Source organism: Periophthalmus magnuspinnatus, chromosome 20 (assembly GCF_009829125.3).
Source record: "Periophthalmus magnuspinnatus isolate fPerMag1 chromosome 20, fPerMag1.2.pri, whole genome shotgun sequence".
NCBI lineage: Eukaryota > Metazoa > Chordata > Actinopteri > Gobiiformes > Gobiidae > Periophthalmus > Periophthalmus magnuspinnatus.
This window is the reverse complement of record NC_047145.1, coordinates 26,059,388-26,076,134: the sequence shown is the minus strand read 5'-3', so window position 1 is coordinate 26,076,134 and position 16,747 is coordinate 26,059,388. Positions and strand designations below refer to the sequence as shown.

At 42.7% G+C, this 16,747-nt stretch overlaps 1 protein-coding gene across 1 annotated transcript in view; it reads left to right on the top strand.

Annotated features, from left to right (window-relative positions):
* Positions 1 to 16,747, top strand: part of LOC117388434 (cadherin-6-like) — a 151,328-nt gene that overhangs the window by 26,406 nt on the left and 108,175 nt on the right. Inside the window, exon 2 of the mRNA XM_033985978.2 lies at positions 6,518 to 6,603. The gene's annotated coding sequence lies outside the window, so the exon portion shown is untranslated. The remainder of the gene's footprint in view (positions 1 to 6,517; positions 6,604 to 16,747) is intronic.

Genomic DNA, 16,747 nt, shown 5'->3' with positions numbered 1-16,747 from the left:
CATACTAGGCAATGTGGGTGAAGTGTCTTTCTTAAGGACACAACGACTCTGTCCTTTCTGTTTGGGGACCACTTGTCTAACCACTGATCCACGACCATCAACCAGAAGGTCACTGATTTGAATCTCACCGAGCACAGTGTGTTGACACACCGTTGCGTTCAGTTCCAGTCATGGGTGTATATTTCAAACAGGCCACAGTCTGAGCAGAGCTGCCCACATCCTGCAGTAATCCCACAGTATTTATGCTCCACCTACAGTTAAAGACACGTGTGTACTGCTATAGGTCATGTTTAAAGTGTGTATGACAGGTTTGGACGATTCTCTCATTTTGATTTCATTTCGAGGTATACATCATGTTATCTTTGTGTTGTAATTTTACACCATCAAGAAGCAATTTGTGAAGAAAATTTGAAAAATATGTTGAAAATGACAGGACGTGCCGAGTTGTGTTTTAGAGAGTCCCACATGATGACTGTGCCTAACCATAGTCACTATATCGACTTATGGTTCTGTTTATGAAAAGCTGGTACAAGAGATTCTGGGCTCAATATTTATCACAAGTACTTTTTGAGTATTTTTGTGGTAATACAATCAGATTTGAGTTGTGGAGGGGTGAATCAGTCCCTTTTATGGCTAATTATTGGTACATTCTGCTGTTTGTAGCTCACGTCTTTTGAAGTGTGTAGTAAAATGAGTAATCCAAGTCGTCATGGGCACTCTGCGGTGGGTGGCTAAAATAGACTGTATATAAATGGACATATTTATTTTATGTATTTATTAGTTTATTTGAATAGGGACAACGCACATTAATCAACATTTCTGTAAATGTGCCAGTATTAGCTATACAGCTAGTTTCCAACTGCAGTCCCTATGGCAAGATGTAAAATGCCACCACACATAAAATACAGCTAACCTGCTAGCCACCACAGTCCAATTAGGAAGCAAACATGGCGCAGTTCCGGTTCCATCGACTCAGGTTTCAATTAACTTTAGATTGAAAAACCATTTCCCCTCTCTTTGTAACTACAGCTGAATCATCATTTTGGTCTTAAATGTTTGTATTAACCCGCTCTACATGATCCTGCTATGATACTCGTGGTCAGAATTCCTAATGTGAAACTCTGCTTCAAATCGGCCCCTATAACTGCTCTAGCCTCGATGAGCTTCATTTGACAGAAGCTGAACGCTGTGGGTGATGTCACACTTACTTAGTCCACTTTTTTGTACAGCCTGTGGTGGCTAAGCAGTACCAGAACCTCCCTCCTCCTCTTTTGTTTATTGACATAAAAATAACAGCGCTCACCACTGCTTAAACACTTACTGTGAGTTCTGCCCTACATAGCCACAGCTCTGTCACCAAGGCGGGGGTTCACTTCCTCTGTGGGTGGTTTGGCTCAGGGGCACAAGGCCAGGAATGGGACAGTGGATAAGCAAACTGCAGACTCAGTGGGGTGCAGCGGTTAGACTTATAAACCTGTGTGTGTTTGAAGTATGTGTTTAAAGTGGCCTCTCTGTGTAAGAAGATAGAGACTATGAACCATGGTTTATTTGAAGACTCAGGGTTTGGCAGGTGTCACATATGAGGTGGGGCAGCTGTGAGGTGGGGCAGCTGTGAGGTGGGGCAGATGTGAGGTGGGGCAGCTGTGAGGTGGGGCAGATGTGAGGTGGGGCAGCTGTGAGGTGGGGCAGATGTGAGGTGGGGCATTATTAAGACTTATTTTGTTTGTAGTTGATAGTAAAAGTACATGGAACTATCTGAATCATAAACCACTAGTTTAATGTGTGGTCCTTATGAACTAGTCTCCATAGAGCTTCGTCCCGAATGTTCCACAGTATGGCATTAAGACATAAGACATAAGTTAGACATTAACTTGTCTAACTTATCTCCTGGCAGTGCTCATTTGACACAATTTGGCCAAGTTGTAGGTGATATCTGTGGAGAGGTGATCCAACATATTTTTGAGCAATAAACATACATGGACAAATGAGTGTTTAATGCCATACTGTGGAACATTTGTAAATCCACATGATTAATTTAAATAGATATTAAATCACCATGATCGCATGTTACCTTAAGTTGTTTTGAAAATGCTAGTCGCCAAAAAGAAAGTATCAAGTTTCACCTCTGCTTTTGACGAGTTCCCCTTTCCTTTGCTCCCCATGCTAAGTCCCTCCCCCTTCAAAGCACTATCACAACACAATCAGCTGCATCCCACTAATGAAAATTTGTGAAAATTGCCATGTGGGAGCATGGGCTTGTTGGTAAATTGTTCTGTTCACTGTGGGGAGTGTTTGAATAAGGTCCGGGACAGATCACTAGATTACTCAAACATGCATGGCATCAAAAACCTCTTCAGGCATGGCATTGATGAGTGAACATTGTAAAAAGCTACAATAAGGCAGTTTTGCATAATTCCCCTCTTTAGCTTCCACAGTCACTCTCCACAATGTTCCATCTTTCTGTTCTTGTCTTGTTCCCAATGACCACAGTAGAGACCCTGCTCCTCCGACTCGCTGCAGTGTTAGTAAACATTGCTCCATGGTCCTCTTCTATTCTCCGGCCTGTTTTCTGAGGTGGTGGGGGGTCTGGGGCTGCAGGGGGGTTAATGAATGACGCTGGAATGGGCACTATTTGATTCCAGTCTGGCAGAACGACCACAGAGCCTCCTCATAAGAACGCCTTTGTTTCATTTTTTCCTTTTTCCAACAAAAAGCCTCTCTGGTTTTGAATGGCGGCGCGGGGGAATGTTGAAACCACAGCCGATAATAAAAGAATGAATAGGCCCAAAAGAAGTCCATGTTGGACCACACGGAACTGGGCAGGGCACCATACATTTGCTGTTAACTCTATGCTTTAGCATAGAGTTAACATGTTATAAGACTCATTTTGTTCAGTTTTTTGTCCTGGTTGGACACGGGCTGCAGATGTTGCGTGTAGAGGTTTGTCATTGCCCGATTTAGAACCTTTTTAATTAAACTTGTTGAACTAGTTTTAAAAGTGTTCATTAAATGTTTGTTCTGCTGGAGCATTAGTGCGGCTGAGCTTAAATGTATTCATGGATGTTCAACAGAGTTTCCTTTAGAAATAGAAACAAAAGCGATAATATTTGACTAGAATCATCAAAGTTAGTTGTTTTGCTGAAGTCAGACTTCACACAGTTTATCAGTTTAAATACATAATTCTCACCTACTTTAAGTGAGTATTTATCAGGAAAACATTTTATATTCCAAGAGTAAATCTGATTGAGGAAATCTCTAAAATTAGGTTTGTCCAAAGTACCGTTACTATAGCAACTTCAGCGCTTACGCCAAAGTATATGGGCATGCGCAGTTTGAAAAAGTCTTCCAAATCAGCCAATGACAGAGGTAATGCCATAACTGTTACAGTACCTATTCACCATAATGCTAACAGGGACCAGACCGTGTCTAAATTACACCATATTTATGATGAGACTAACCTGTTTTCAGTGTTGTTGACAGAGGGAGCCTGTTTTAGAACTCAGTGCTGCTTCCTGTGTTTTTGTACTTTTCTCGTCTTCACAAACCGCCTCTTCACTGAGGTAAAACTATGATAAACATTTGGCACAGGGACGATCCACCAAACCAAGCCCTGATTAGAAAAACATGAAACCCTCTCTTAAACGTGGTGCATTCAAGTGTTCTTTGGAGGAGATGGGAAACCAGTATTTTCTTTTCAGCTCTTGAAAATTAGCAAGTGCTTTTAGCAGGTTTAGTCGAGCGTTAGTTAATTATTTATTAGCAATTAACAAGTCAGGATTAGTGTCAGGAGTTTTCCAATTACGTCTAAATGAGAAAGAGCATTATGGGACAATTTGAAACAGTTCCTTTGGTAGGTGCTCAAATACTTCAAATAAATAGTCTAGACTCCAAACGATGATCCAAAGGCACGCTTCACTAACTCTACATATGCACAGCCGCTCTACCACTGAGCCACAGGGACACAAGATTTTAAGGCATATTTTAGCTGGAAATTGCTCTTTAATTTAGATTTAGATTCTTAAAATACATGCTGTTTTTCGAGAGTATGGTATTAAACTTTTCTATCTCTCGGGAGAAGGTGCACATCCATGCCAATTAAGTGCTTTGTTTTTTGTTTTTTTGTTTGTTTTTTTATTAAAACTCCTGCAATTAACTAAACACGAGATAGATTTAACCCACTACCACTTTTAAAAACTTCACTTTACTTTTATAAATAGTTGAAATATTTCTTCAGCTTGAATGTACGTAAATGTGTACCATAATTCATCAAACTTGTGAGTTTTGTTTTCAAGATACAACTACTTAAAAATAAAGTAATTTAAAATTGCTGATTACTCATGTCACCTACATGATTCCATAGCAACAGAAAGTTAAAACCATACTTGGGAACATTCTCCATGGAGATAGATTAGTTTTATGTCAAACTGTGGAATATTATTAGGTTTAGGTTTACGACATATATGAGCATTGACATCATATTGTCTGAATACACAAAAAGTATTTTGGGATAATTTTTTTTACTGTCATGCACTTTGTGTTATAAATGTATCTCTCTTTCTTATTATTAAAGGGGTCATATCACGCTGTTTTCTGACCTGTTCTAATGTTGTTTCCTCATCACAAACAGACTTGGAGTTGTGTTTTGTTTCATTCACACTGAGTTCTTCTCTCAAACAGAAAACACTTGATTCCACCTTGTGATGTCATCATGTGGTAATACAGGAAGTGCTCCGCTGGCTTTTTAAACTCCACACACCTTCACTAGAGTCATTTGGATCATTTCAGCCTTAGATTTGCCAATCTCTACTGAACTAAAGGTAAAAGGAGCTGTTAACTTGAAAAATACCACTTCATGACATCACAAGGTGGAACAGAGCATTTTGAGCTTTGGAGATATAGACAGAGTAATAAAGTGTTACTCAAACATGTGTGAATGAAACAAAACACAACTCCAGGTCTGTTTTTAAGGAGGAAACAGCATTGTAACATGGGTTAAAGCTCATAAGAGTTTATTTTGTGTAATATCGGACCTTTAAACTCAAATTTTCCAGTGCAGCTTCCTGTACTTTTGTCTTTTGTAGTGAGGGACCAAAGTGCAGTATTTGTAAAATCGGTTAATCTCAGGTTTTGTAGATCCAGCTTGAGATTACTTTGGGGGTGAGTGCGGTGACACTTTGTGAGTTATGTCCCTGTTTAAGTCCAGCCGCGCGGCGTGGACTGTGCTAATGCTAATATCGATTGTGTATGTGTAAAAATGGCGTCCACACAGGAGAGCAGATTGGAGGGACCCGGTGGAGAGGCAGAGATAGATAAGGCTCTGTAGTACCTCTGCACTCCACCTTCCAACTACTGATTGTGAACCTCAAAAATAAATAAAAAATATATATAAGGATGCGGAATATATTGTGTTTGCTGTGAAATGGGACCAGGACCAGGCAGAGCAGCATGGAGGCTGCTTGATAAGGCTCTGTGCCTGGATCCTGTGTGCTCTTCTTACAACTAGCATTTTAATTTTAATTTTGTAGTCTTATTTGTTTGTTGTTGTTTTTTTAATTGTATTTTGAAAAATTGAATTTTTGGAGCTTTCTATCATGTTATAAGGTTGTTCCCTCATCAAAAACATGCCTGAAGAGGTTAGTAGTACGAGCCTGTACAAGGCTCCTCCCACAAGCCTACATCCCCCATGCTCCCACATGAGACTTCCCCATAAATATACAAAAACACGAAACAAAGATACAAAACAATACACAACAACTTGACAAACTTAATGTGATGTGCAGTAGTTTCATTAGTGGGATGCAGCTGATTGTGTTGTGAATGGGGAGGGACTTAGCACGGAGAGCAAAGTGAGGGGGCACACAGAACATCAAAAATGAAATTTAAACTTATTCAACATTTAATGTGTTGTTTTGGGTGAATATAGCATTTTCAAAACAATAAAAGGAAACATGGTGAGTAGTGAGTATGTTATGTGTTAGCAGCTAATACCTCACACAAGTGTAATACTCTCTTTATGTCGCAAGATGAAGTGTAATTGTGATATTTATTTTTAAGTGTGAATATGGATACTTGCTTGGGTCAAAATAAATTAAATTAAGATAGTAATGGCTTTATAACTCCCCAGACAAATCTGGACAGTTTAACTTTTATTTAATTTTAAACAGTCAATATTTTCTTTTTGTTTTGCTTGATGGTTTAATATGTAGCTTGATGTTTGCTTTACTTGTGTGAATGTTCCACACTGCGGCATTAAATGTAATTAAGTATTTATTACATTACAGGTGTTTTTACTGCTATAAAATACCTTGATAAATATACATTCTTATTTTTATTCTCATCATATCTGACATGTAACTTGGCTTGGTGCATGTCACCTGTTTGTCTCCATATCCACAGTTAAATTTAATGCCATACTGTAGAACATTATATCATGTCATTTTAATAATTTCTCATAATTTCCAGTAAACCAAACATTGAGGAGTTTTTAATCTTATCTTTCCATTGTTCTTGTCTCCAGTGCAGCGTCTGCGACCATCAGACCATCAGAACATTAGAACTGACCTCCACATGTGCCTCTACACTGCCCCCTGTGGCCTGTGAGTGGTGAGTCAACGCTAAAGACTAAAGACACATTACAAATAAGCTACACATTCACCTTTAGCACAAAATAAAGACAGATAATGCTTGATTCTGGTGTTTTTGAGTATAACGGGGTACCTTTGTATGGGCATTGATAAGTTCTTTCACTTTATATTTGAAGACTTTGATTGTGTGTCTGACTTAGCTAGCAGACAAATGTTTCTCTGCTAAATAATGTATCCTAGCAGCAGTAGCTCAAATTGTAGAAGTGAATGAATGGTGGATCATTTCTGCATTGCCTACTGTTGTTGTTTTCTTGTCCTACTTTTGTGAATGTAGCTGATGTGAGTAGATGGGACAAGATCTTGTGCCACAATATCTCACAAGATAAAATAAACAACATTTGACTTTGGCAATAAAAAGCTAACGCTGTTGAGTCACACCGCTTGAGAAGTTGTAGATGCAACAGGTGACTGACCATCCCCCAGAAAAATTCGCACCTTTAAGACCGAGTGCAGTGCAGTTAAAGGTCTCTGCTCTGACTCTTTGCTGTAGATTGCGCTGGGAGCTAAAGCTAACGCGGATCAATCAGGCTAGCTTTGTTCATTAGCACTGGAGCGTCTTTGGAGATGCCTGGAGCTCTCATAAAAATCCCAGCGTAGCAACTCTCATTTCAGGGATGAGGAGGTGGTCCCAGGGTGGGCAGGGTAAATAAACATGAGGAAGGTCAAAGGTCAAATGGGTCACAGCCCCGTCTGCGTTCACAACTTAATCAGGGTAGAGCTGGGAGAGAGAAGCTAGCCTGATTTTAAAATTGCAAAATTCAGACATTGTCATGGATTTCTCAAAGCCAAAGCTGCAGTTTCCTGGGATCCAGAACACTCTTCAATACTTTACGAACATGTGAGTCTGGTCACTGGTGAATCTGTTCAGATGGCCGTGAATGACAGGTGGACTAGCCAATCAGGGACACGCATGGTCCAAATTTGACATCCCTCTGTATGAAAAATACAGAGAGATGTCAATGTGGACTTGCCAGGCGCAGTTTGCAATACCTTTAGTGAAATGTGAGTGAGGCCGTATGGCCCTGTCTAATGTTCACTGCACTTAAGACTCCTGTGGAGCGTCTTAAAATAGAAGACAGTGACACTGGCTCCTACAGTGTCAGAAACATCAAGTCAGTGAACAGGGTTAGACCATATTAGCTTTAAATGTGAATTGAGTTTACAACAACTCAACAACTTCATTAAATACCCTGTAGGCTATGCTATTTATTATCCGGTAATCAGGATGTTGATGTTAGCATGCTAGGTGTTATAAGCATTACACTGCTCTGCTCTGGTCTCTGAAAGTTGTGAAAAGCGCTTATAAACTCATTGTGGTGAATAATTAGCATGCTTTGGCTGCATAAGGTAAGTGAGAAATAACTCACTACAAACTGTTTAAAATTAACTACTTCTGTTTTTTGTTTTTAAGACAGTACAAATCAGGTAGAGCACCTTTAAATCAATGCTGCCAAATGAAATTAATCTGATCTATCTTTGCTTTGCGCTGATTTTAATGTATAAAGTTAAAGGCTCTTCATTGCTGCTTGCAGGTGTAACTGGCTCTTATTTTGACAGATATAAGCCATTAGAGTTGTCAAGCATCTTCTGGTGTTCTGTGGCAGTTTAGTTAAATATTTGGCTAGTTTTATTTTTATTTATTTATTTATTTATTTATTTAAATCAGGACAGTGCATATTAATCAACATGTCAGCAAACAGCATCAATGTAAATATGCCGGAATTAGCATAATAGCTAGTTTACATCTGTTGTCCTAAGGCAGGTCAGAAACAGAACATTTAAAGAAACACACAGACAAGACAAAAGTGCACATAGACATGACAACAAGTTAACCACAATAGACCATTCTCTGAGTTTAAGAGGCCCCAAGAAGAAAATAATCTACCTGTGTGAGCATGTTTGATTATTTTTCAACCAATGTTTCAGAGTGTTCTTGAAGGTTGTTTTAGTCGTTTTACTCAATTTAGTGTTCACATGTGACCTGTATTTCCCTCACAGAGCACACGGTGTTGAGCTCGGGGTCTGCGTGGCGCATGGAGCATTTTTTGTTTTCTCCCCAAAGGGCCAGGACTTCTCCCCAGTCCCTGTCCACTGAAGCTGCTTTCCCCCCCACATTTCATGACCCAGTCTGGGCTGAGACCCTGACATTGCTCCTCTCTGTGACGAATGACCCTCCAGCATGGCCAACTCCCCGCGCTCTGCAGTTTGGGAGGAGTTTAGTTCAAACTTTCAGCACTCAGACCTTGTGTTTGTGCTCTGACTCTTAATGTGAACAACACGAGTTTACACCGTTTATAATGGGCTGGAGGAAAGGGCAGAGGTTGTAGTTTTTACAGTAGCTCAGGATATGAGGGATGTAGTTTTAGATGTTTTTTAGATGCTTCTTTGTTTTTTGTTTTAGTGTTACACGGTAAAATAGATTTTCTACTATTACTATGATGGAACACCTAAACCCTGCCCACAACCACATTTCAAATAGAGCTGATAAACCGGGCAGTGCCTGGAGGACTAAAGGGGAGAGTGAGGGGGAGGAGGGGTGGGGTCTGGAGGACTAAAGGGGAGAGTGAGGGGGAGGAGGGGTGGGGTCTGGAGGACTAAAAGGGAGAGTGAGGGGGAGGAGGGGTGGAGTCTGGAGGACTAAAGGGGAGAGTGAAGGAGGAGGAGGGGTGGAGTCTGGAGGACTAAAGGGGAGAGTGAAGGAGGAGGAGGGGTGGAGTCTGGAGGACTAAAGGGGAGAGTGAGGGGGAGGAGGGGTGGGGTCTGGAGGACTAAAAGGGAGAGTGAGGGGGAGGAGGGGTGGAGTCTGGAGGACTAAAGGGGAGAGTGAAGGAGGAGGAGGGGTGGGGTCTGGAGGACTAAAAGGGAGAGTGAGTGGGAGGAGGGGTGGAGTCTGGAGGACTAAAGGGGAGAGTGAGGGGGAGGAGGGGTGGGGTCTGGAGGACTAAAGGGGAGAGTGAGGGGGAGGAGGGGTGGGGTCTGGAGGACTAAAGGGGAGAGTGAAGGAGGAGGAGGGGTGGAGTCTGGAGGACTAAAAGGGAGAGTGAGGGGGAGGAGGAGCAGGGCCTGGAGGTATAAGGAACAGTGTGATTGGTATAACAAGTATCTACACTTCAAAGTCTGCCCCTGCAACCAAGTGTTTGTATCAGAGCAGTCCTGTGTGATGTCACATAGCACTTGAAGTTGCAGAGGCCACTAGAGGCTAAAAGATATACAGTCAACATTACTCAGTCATACATGAATCACCATTTTGCATAATATCTCTCCAATAAAACAACACTGTGTAACTTTCTGGAGGTGGCTTCAATGGAAGAGAAAGTTAAAATCATACTTCGGAACATTCTCTATAGAGATAGATACATTTCATATGTCATGCTATAAATGAACCATATTTTATGAAAACAAGCAATCCAAATAAGTCAGGTTTGTGTAGATGCAAGCCCGTTCACTGCAAGGATGTATGTTTTTACGATTTTGTTTTAGACTATTTTTTGTGTATTTTTTGGCTAAAAGTTTCACAGTGGGGCTTTAACCAATGACAACATAGTTTTTTGCAGTGTGGTCTTTTGGGCTTTCTCTCTCCCTGTTGTATTGACTCCATATATTTGAGCCTGCCTTTGTTTTGGCTGTATTCTTTAGCGCTGTGATTGTGTTAGCCGTGGTGATGCTAGCCCGCTGGTACAGTCGATAGCTGTTCAATGGATGCACCCCGCTCCCGTTAGCGTAATTGTCTGGATGGGGGGATGCTAAAGCAGACGTGGCAACACAATTCCTCTGATCATTTTATTTCTGCTCGTCCAATCTGAGCTGTGTGTGTTTTAGATCAATGTTTGTGTCTGACAGAAGGGGGCGCTCATTTAAACAATCATCAAACATGTACTGTAGCATCATGGACTTGTTTAGTTTATTATTTCTAAAACCATTTTTTGAGACTAAGTGACGTATACTTAGAAAGTATTGTGTGGGATGAGAACCATAAGCAAATGGGACAGCCTATTGTATCCAATCAGAGACACCGTTGGGTGAGAACCATGTGGAAACAACTGCCTCTGACCATCTCTGACGGTTCTTTCTCTGCCAAGGTTCAATAAAGACTGCAATTTAACTCTCTTTGTCTCCCTCCATCTCTCTCTCCCTCTTTCTCACCTCTTACTGCCCCCTCTCTCTTTCTCCATCCCTCTCTTCCCCTTTCTCTTTCTCTCTCCACCTCTCTCTCTCCCTCTTTTCCTGAGCCCCTCTCCCTCTCTCCTCCCTCTCTCAGCCTCTTTCTCTTTTTTTTCCTCCTTCCCTCTCTCTTTCCCCCGCTCTCCCCCTCTCTCTCCCTCCCTGTCCCTTTCCCCCGCTCTCCCCCTCCCTCCCTCTCTCCCTCTCTCCCTCTCTTTCTCTCGGTGCACTGGTCTGATGTGAGGCCTGTGGGTTTGGCACAGTTAGAGACACAGAGTTTAATCAGACAGAAATAGAAAGAGAAAGAGACAGTGCTTTAGATTTCACTGGTGTCACAGTAAAGAGGCAGGTCTCAGCTTTAGTTCACTCTTTACCTTTGAATTATAAAGCTGCACTATGTAACTTTTCTGTCATCTGCTCGTCTCAGGAGATGACTTTGCTTTTGCCTGTGAGTATGGCATTAAACTTATCTACCTCCTTGGAGCAAAGCCAGTGAAGATGGAGTGGGTGTATCTGAAAAACATCTAAAGCAAATCACACTGGATATTTGACATTACAAAATGCTTATGAAATATTATAAATATTAAAATATACTTAAAGTCACAGTATGTCACTTTTTAGCCCCAAAATATACTAAAATAAAAGCACTTTTTCATTGTTTGTTTTGTTTTGTTTTTTTCTTTATTTTGGGTGTGTTTTTTGCTCTGAAAATTATAGAAAACATGTGTACTTACTGTGAGTGGGCTTGCATCTCCACAAACCTGACTCTTATTTGTCCCTTTCCTACTTGTTTCCATGGAAATATTGTTCCTTTGGCTATAATATTCCACACTATGGCATAAACCGCATCTATCTCCATGGAGAATGTTACAAAGTATAGTTTTAACGTTCTGTTTCCAGGGAATTATGCACAGAGGTGAAATGCCACCTCCAGAAAGTTACATAGTCTTGCTTTAATAGTGTAAAATAATAAGAATAAAATACTACTATTTGGAGTATTTGTGTGCAGAACGATAAACAACAATAAGTAATTTCATAAATCCTGTCTTTAAAAAGTTGAACACAGCTCCTTTCTTGTATCTTGTTTTCTCATTTTTATTTTGTTAGCTTTATTTCTTTCCACTTTCACGCTTTATTTTAGTCTTTTATCTGGCGCCTTTGTTTGCCTCGGTCACATGCAGGGTCATTACTGCTAATGCTACCCTCCCTCATTTACATAGAGACAGACCCGGGTGGCGTATTCCCACAGCAGACTCACTGTTTGGGGCTGGACCAGGAAGCTCGCCGCCCCTCTCCATTCAGGCACACATCTATGACCCCTCCCCCCTCCCTAAACGCGACTCGTATAGTCTTTGTTCAGCCAACGGTAACAGACCACACGGCGTAAAAGGCAAAACATGGACTCACAAAGAGACAGGAAAGTGAAAGAAATTAGCCGCTATAGCTAACGTGAATAATAGCACTTAGCCATTATTTCAAAGCTCTTTATGTGGCCAGTGTCTCGTGCCCCAATTGACCGAGTCACATCTGTGCCAAACCAAGCCAAACCAAGCTTTATGTAAGAATATGAAATAATTTGAACATTTGTGTTTCTTGCTCCTTTAGATTAGATTTAGTTCTAATATTATTTTGAAGTAATTGTATTCTTACTTGAGTACAATGTTTGTTTTCTCTTTTTATGGGTCTTTATTTCACATGTGGAGACCTCCTTTCAAAGCCTGATCTCGTCAGGTCTCTGAAGCTGAGCAGTTAGTTAGTGATTTAGTGCGTGGACGGAGTAACGCTGGGAATACCAGGGGCCACAGTGGGGCAATAGGCAAGACACTTCACCCACCTTGCCTAGTGTGTGTGTGAGTGTAGGTGGTGGTTAGAGGTGCTGTTGGTGTAGATCAGTAGCCTTGCTTCGGTCAGTGTGCCCCAGGGCAGCTGGGGTGACTATAGTAGCTTACCCCCACTGAGAGTGAAGTGAATGAATAATGAAATATGAAACTGTAAAGTGTCTTTGAGCATCTGGAAAACTGCTGGAAAACTACTATAAGTACTGCATAAATGGCTACCACAAAATGTAAAACTAATAAGAGACAGCCTTTGCTATGTAAAAGATTTAAACCCTTGCTCCTTGTTCCTCCCCTACATCCCTTCCCTACATCCCTCCCTTACATTCCTCGCTTAGATCCCACCCTTGGTGAGCTAGATGTATCTTCTTCCTGTTCCTTTTGTTCATGTTCAATAAGGACAAGCCACAGAATGATTGGAACTGACGCCAACTGAATGAACAGTACACAAAACAAAACTGAATACAAATGCAGTTACAATAGAACTGCATGTATGCAAGAAAGCAGCCCCTGTAGCCTCCAACATTTACATTAGCACTGTAGCTTCCTGTAGCCTCCTACATTTACATTAGCATTGTAGCCTCCAACATTTACATTAGCGCTGTAGCCTCTTGTAGCCTCCTACACTTAAATTAGTGCTGTAGCCTCCTGTAGCCTCCTGCATTTACATTAGTGTTGTAGCTTCCTGTAGCCTCCATTTACATTAGCACTCTAGCCTCCTGTAGTCTCCTACATTTACATTAGCACTGTAGCCTCCTGTAGCTTCCTGTAGCCTTCTGCATTTACATTAGCACTGTAGCCTCCTGATTTATATTAGCGTTGTAGCCTCCTGTAGCTTCCTGTAGCCTTCTGCATTTACATTAGCACTGTAGCCTCCTGATTTATATTAGCGTTGTAGCCTCCTGTAGCTTCCTGTAGCTTCCTGTAGCCTTTTGCATTTACATTAGCACTGTAGCCTTCTGCATTTACATTAGCACTGTAGCCTCCTGCATTTATATTAGCGTTGTAGCCTCCTATAGCCTCCTGCATTTACATTAGCGTTGTAGCCTCCTGTAGCCTCCTCCATTTACATTAGCACTGTAGTCTCCTGTAGCTTCCTGTAGCCTTCTACATTTACATTTGTGCTGTAGCCTCCTGTAGGCTCCTGCATTTACATTAGCGCTGTAGCCTTCTGCATTTACATTAGCACTGTAGCCTTCTGCATTTACATTAGCACTGTAGCCTCCTGCATTTATATTGGTGTTGTAGCCTCCTATAGCCTCCTGCATTTACATTAGCGTTGTAGCCTCCTGTAGCCTCCTCCATTTACATTAGCACTGTAGTCTCCTGTAGCTTCCTGTAGCCTTCTACATTTACATTTGTGCTGTAGCCTCCTGTAGGCTCCTGCATTTACATTAGCGCTGTAGCCTCCTGCATTTACATTACTGTTGTAGGCTCCTGTAGCCTCCTGCGTTTACATTATCACTGTAGCCTCCTGTAGCTTCCTGCATTTACATCAGCGCTGTAGCCTCCTGTATCCTTTTGCATTTACATTAGTGCTGTAGCCTCCTACATTTACATTATCACTGTAGCCTCCTGTAGCTTCCTGCATTTACATCAGCGCTGTAGCCTCCTGTAGCCTCCTGCATTTACATTAGCGTCGTAGCCTCCTATATTTACATGAGTGCTGTAGTCTGTCTCTATGGTTCATCTGTGCTGCCTCAGTCTGGGTCAGGCCACATCTGCTCTGCTCCAGCCGTATATTAATCTGCACCAGAGGACATTTAACAAAATCAAACACCCATTTATTAACTACAGGCGAGAGACGGAGGGAGACGGAGAGGGAGGGAGAGGGAGGGAGAGGGAGGGAGACGGAGAGGGAGGGAGAGGGAGGGAGACGGAGAGGGAGAGAGGGGGAGGGAGAGGGAGAGGGAGGGAGGGAGAGGGAGGGAGGAAGGGAGACAGGAAGGGAGGGAGATGGAGAGGGAGGGAGAAAGGGAGAGGGAGGGAGACGGAGGGAGACGGAGGGAGACGGAGGGAGACGGAGGGAGACGGAGAGGGAGGGAGAAAGGGAGAGGGAGGGAGAGGAAGGGAGACGGAGGGAGACGGAGGGAGAAAGGGAGAGGGAGGGAGACGGAGCAAGGGAGAGGGAGGGAGGCATAATGACTTTAAAGTCAATTACTCTGAGGGGAAGAGGAGAGAGAGGAGGAGAAGAGGAAAGGAGGAGGGAAGGAGAGAGGGGAAGAGGTAGATAGAGGGAAAAAGAGGAGGAGAGGGAGGTGATAGATGAAGGAGAGTAGAGATAAAAGAGGAGACAAGGGACAGAGTCCTGGTGTAGTTCTGGTTTAGTCCTGGTTTAGTTCTGGTAGTGTTTTTTTAAGTAAATGAAGCTTCTGTTTTTATATCTGGCAACCCACAATTTATTCTGAACACAGAGATATGAGACCAAGTCCTCCTGGTCTGTGGATTGGACTCTTTATCTCTTCTATCCCTTTCTCCATCTGCTCGCTGCTTCCCTCACTCTCACCCTGTATCTCTCTTGTTTGCCCCAATCCCTTCTCTCCTTTTCTTCTCACTCCCTTCTTTCTCTTCTCCTTTGTCTTTCTTTTTGCTGTTACTCCCTCCGTTCTTTCCTTCCTCTCTCCATTCCTTTCCTCTTTTCTCCCTCTCCTCTCTTTATTCCTACCACTCTTTTCTCTCTGCTCTTCTCATTCTCTCTTCCTCATTTGCCTCTCTACCCCCTTCTCCTTCTCTCTCTCCTTTATCTCCATCCATCCCTCCTTACCTCTCTCTTCTTTTCACTCCCCCTCTCCTATCTCACATCTCTTTGTTCTCTCTTTCTCCGCCTCCCACCAATCCCCCCTCTCTCTATTTTGCCTCTTTCTTTTCCTTCTCTCTTTCTCATATCTGTACTCCTTCTCTGCATCAGCCACCCTTTCCTCATTACCCCTCTTTCTCCCTTGCCCTCCCTCCTTCTCCCCATCCATTTCTGTCCCTCCCTCTGTCTTCCTCTGCACTCCATCTGCATCTCTCCCCTCTCGTCTTCCTCCCCTCCTCTCCTCCCCTCCTCTCCTCCCTCTCTTCATTTATCGTGGGCCCATGTGGGTTAGTGGACTACAACTCGTCTCCCAGCGGAGAACGAGCCAGATCTAGGACGCAGTGAGTTTACTGACTATTTTCCTTTCATCAAACAGTCTCAGAAGTGTCCTTGAGAGAAACATTGTTTAGTCCTGGTTTAGTCCACATTTGGTCCAGGTTTACTCCTGGTGTAGTCCTGGTTTAATTCAGATTCGTTCCTGGTTCAGTCCTGGTTTAGTCCTGGTTTAGTCCTGGTACAGTCCAGGTTCAGTCTCGGTTTAGTCCAGGTTTAGTCCAGGTTCAGTCCTGGTTTAGTCCTGGTTGAGTCTTGGTTTAGTCCTGGTTTAGTCCTGGTTTAGTTCTGGTACAGTCCGGGTTCAGTCTCAGTTTAGTCCAGGTGCAGTCCTGGTTTAGTCCTGGTTGAGTCTTGGTTTAGTCCTGGTTTAGTCCTGGTTTAGTTCTGGTACAGTCCGGGTTCAGTCTCGGTTTAGTCCAGGTTCAGTCCTGGTTTAGTCCATGTGCAGTCCTGGTTCAGTCCTGGTTCTGTCCTGGTTCAGTCCTGGTTTAGTCCTGGTTTAGTCCTGGTTCAGCCCTGGTTTAGTCCTGGTTTAGTCTTGTTTACTCCTGGTTTAGTCTTGGTTTAGTCCAGGTTTAGTCCTGGTTCAGTTTTGGTTCTGTCCTGGTTCAGTCCTGGTTCTGTCCTGGTTCAGTCCTTTTTTAGTCCTGGTTCAGTCCTGGTTCTGTCCTGGTTCAGTCCTGGTTCTGTCCTGGTTCAGTCCTGGTTTAGTCCTGGTTCAGTCCTGGTTTAGTCCTGGTTTAGTCTTGGTTTACTCCTGGTTTAGTCTTGGTTTAGTCCAGGTTTAGTCCTGGCTCAGTCCTGGTTCAGTCCTGGTTTAGTCCTGGTTTAGTCTTGGTTTACTCCTGGTTTAGTCTTGGTTTAGTCCTGGTTTAGTCCTGGCTCAGTCCTGGCTCAGTCCTGGTTCAGTCCTGGTTTAGTCCTGGTTTAGTCCTGGCTCAGTCCTGGTTCAGTCCTGGTTTAGTCCTGGTTTA